This window comes from Pinus tabuliformis, chromosome 1_2, assembly GCF_031772625.1.
Source record: "Pinus tabuliformis cultivar Carrire ecotype Pingquan chromosome 1_2, CPIR1, whole genome shotgun sequence".
NCBI classification, from domain to species: Eukaryota; Viridiplantae; Streptophyta; class Pinopsida; order Pinales; family Pinaceae; genus Pinus; species Pinus tabuliformis.
The window spans coordinates 273,206,099-273,210,098 of NC_142298.1; the positions used below are offsets into that span (position 1 = coordinate 273,206,099).

Here is a 4,000-nt window from a genome sequence, read left to right on the forward strand (position 1 = left end):
TTGAAATTATTTGAAGGGCGGTCCTGCAGATCCCAAGATGAAGAATGCAGCCAAGAAACGTGGAATAGAGATAACTTCTATATCAAGGTCTATATCACCTACAGACTTTAAAGACTTTGATCTAATATTTGCAATGGACAAGTAGAACAAAGGTAAATAAAAAGCATAAATGGCATATAAAACTCCCAAAATTTTCAGTTTCATTTGCTAAGTTGTTCCAAACAGAATCTAATAAGCCAATACTATTGTTAAATTCAGCAAAATGTACATTAAAGTTTGTCTATGTTATTGTTAACATATGATTCTAATTAGTTTCTAAGTTGTGTGCAAAAATAAATTAATAACATGGGATGGATATATTTTGTAGTTGACATATTGACAATTCTCCTTCAGCGCCCCAACGCACAAGGCCTTTATTGCTTTTTCCAGGTAATTGGTTACATTTGGTATTCTTTATCGTTTCCCTGTGATACACATACCATGGAGGAAGCCATTTTTATAGTCAGATGGAGAAAGTGGGGGGGAGCAAAATAGCTGTGAGATGTCAAATGGACAATTACTGTGCCAATGGCTTGCAACCTTGGAGCTCTGAAAAGCTTCCTACAGCAGTGGTATGAGAACTCAACTTTGCTCAATTATAGTGAAGTTTTAGTGTGATAGCATCTGAGATTTGTTTTGAGGTTGGTTCTCTCTTTAACTGATTTTTTGATTTTGTGTGTTATTGGCATTACAGATGTGCCTGATACTGCACTGATATTGAGAAAGCACACCCTTCCAATGAAGCTATTTTCTTGCATGTTATTCAATGAATTAGAAATCTTCAATCCTCAAGATCAGTTGCCATTTGCATATGTAAGAGACATGGTGACACCCAAAGTGAGGATTCACATGTTCGAATCAGCCATTTTTAATACAATAACAAATGAATATTGACACTCTTACAAAGTCAATCGAAGCATTTTCAAAGAGCCTCCTTTGGACCTGCAAATTTCTTTGGGTTATGAATCCAGCGCCTGCAAATCGTATCTGGACAGAATGTGGGCTGCATATTCCATTTGATTGTATTAATTCATTTCAAATTTGATTGGATGCTAAGATTATAGCTTGCAAAAGCTATCAATTTTTTAAAGTGTGAAGGGCCATGAAAGAGCAGAATATGGGAGGATCCATAACTGCAAATTTAACCAATACATGATGTTGATGGATGCCATGGGTGTTAATTTTGTGCTATATTGGATTAGATGACTGATTTACTTCTCAATAATTGAAGTCATTTTTACTGCCTCTGCCAACATAAGATGATAGAGACTGTGCACATATATCTAATATGTGTATTGCATTTAATGGAGTTGATAGGACTGAATTGTTTTCCATTGTAAATTCCAGTGGTGATTCTGGTTATACCGGGAATGAAGGAAAATAGAATGAAACGTTGCCATGAAAACATTTTTAACTCAAACGGAAACAAAGAATTTTTCCAGGTGGCTCTTCATTGTCAACACAATCCTGAACTGAAATTTGGTACAAGTTGTATAGGCTTGCATGTGCACCATCGTGACAGAGTTTTTATTGAAGGAGGTGCAATGTGGGGATAGATGTTGATTTGAGACGGTACAAATATATGAGTCTCTTTTGTGTTGGACTACATGGACGGTGGAACCCTTGCGTAGGTTCTTCAAACCCACAAGAAAATCCCAGAACACTATTTGGCTGAGGTTGCCAGGCAGGTGCTCAAGGGCTTGCATTACCTGCACCAGAACAAAATTGTTCACCATGATATAAAGCCCTCCAATTTACTTATCAATAAGAGAAGTCAAGATTCTCGATTTCGGTGTCAGAACTGTGTTGGCTCACACTTTGCCCCAGTGCAATTCCTTTGTGGGCACTTGTGCTTATATGAGTCCTGAAAGGTTCAATCATGATGGGTATTAATTTACAATTTCTATTGTCTTCTGCAATGCAGTTGCTCAAATACCCTTCAGATTATGAAGCGGAGAAGTATTTTCTTAGGAAAGCTACAGCCATGGCAAATCGGTCTTGCCACTTATATTCTGAGTTTTCAGGTAATCAGAGATCCTCATATTTAACAATTTGAGAGATCTATCAAGAAACATTACCTTATGGCATGCATGTCTGTTAAAGCAATCAAGCTAAAACTATGTTTCGTTGTTGTTGGCAGTCTCGGCTATTGTTCATCAGATTTAGAAAGAAGAGTTATTTGGTAAATCTTGGCTACAGTACATGAAAGGACCTGAAAACCCCTATTCAGCAGCAGGTCCAGTGACCTTCGGTGGAACTCTGGATGTGAAGGAAAGAAAAAGGTATTTCAATTATTCTGAAGGGACTGATTTGCCTTGTGGTTTTGCCAATTACCGTACCCAAGGGTTCCTTGTGTCTGAAGAAGACAGGAAGGTCATGGAACAGTGCAAGGGGTGTGTGGTAATTTCAACTATATTTGGAGCCTAAGAAAGACTAAAAAACCCAAGTATGTTAGGAAAATCACAACAGAACATTTGTTTCTTCGTGTTTATGGACAATGCAACTCTCACACTTCTTGCCAGATACCAGATCAAGCCCAATGAGTCTCATAGAATTGGAATTTGGCACATTATTTTGGTCAGGGAGTTGCCATACAAGGAATCTGTAATGAATGGCCTCATTCCCAAGTATCTTTCCCACAGGCTTTTCCCAAACTGTGTTTAAAACATTTGGATGGATGCCAAGCCACAGCTTGTTCTTGATCCTTTGTTAATTTTGGAAAATCTCCTTGTAACTCACAATGTTGATATTGTTGTCTCAAAGCATCCTTACAATACTCATAACATGGAGGAAGCCGTTTTTACAGTCATATGGAGAAAGTGGAGCAAAGAAGCTGTGAGGTATCAAATGGATAGTTACTGTGCCGACGGCTTGCAACCTTGGAGCTCTGAAAATCTTCCCTCAAGCAGTGGTATGAGAACTCAGCTTTGCTCAATTATGGTGAAGTTTTAGTGTGATAACATCTGAGATTTGTTTTGAGGTTGGTTCTCTCTGTAACTAATTTTTGATTTTTTGTGTTGTTGTTGGCATTACAGATGTGGCTGACACTGCACTGATATTGAGAAAGCACACCCTTCCAATGAAGCTATTTTTTTGCCTGTTATTCAATGAATTAGAAATCTTTTATCCTCGGGATCAGTTGCCATTTGCATATGTAAGAGACATGATGACCCCAAAGTGAGGATTCACATGTTCAAATCAGCCATTTTTAATACAATAACAAATGAATATCAACACTCTTACAAAGTCAATCGAAGCATTTTCAAAGAGCCTCCTTTGGACCTGCAAATTTCTTTGGTTTATGAATCCAGAGCCTGCAAATCGTATTTGGACAGAATGTGGGCTACATATTCTGTTTGATTGTATTAATTCATTTCAAATTTGATTGGCTGCTAATATTACAACTTCCAGAAGCTATCAATTTTTTAAACTGTGAAGGGTCATGAAATATCAAGAAATAGCAAAATATGGGAGGATCCATACCTGCAAATTTAACCAATCCATGATGTTGATAGATGGCATGAGTGTTAATTTTGTGCTAGATTGGATTAGATGACTGATTTACTTCTCAATAATTGAAATCATTTTTACTGCTTCTGCCAACATGAGATGATAGAGACTGTGCACCTATACCTAATATGTGTATTGCATTTAATGGCGTTGATAGAGACTGAATTGTTTTTCCATGTGAATTCCAATGGTGATTCTGGTTATACCGGAAATCAAGGAAAATACAATGAAACGTGCTCTTCTGGACAGCTGGTATCCAAACTGGGTGTACGCCATGAAAACAGTTTAACAAGACCAAAGAATTTTTCTAGGTTGCTCTTTGTTGTCAACGCAATCTTAAACTGAAATTTGGTACAAGTTGTATAGGCTTGCATGTGCACCATCGTGACAGAGCTTTTATTAAAGGAGGTGTGATGTGGGGACAAATGTCCCCAGATGTTGATTGTTACAT

The 4,000-nt window shown here is 37.5% G+C and overlaps 1 pseudogene; it reads left to right on the top strand.

The window, feature by feature from the left end:
* Positions 1–567: 567 nt before the first annotated feature.
* On the top strand, positions 568–3,399 carry LOC149205397 (alkaline ceramidase TOD1-like; annotated as a pseudogene).
* The last annotated feature ends 601 nt before the right edge of the window (positions 3,400–4,000 follow it).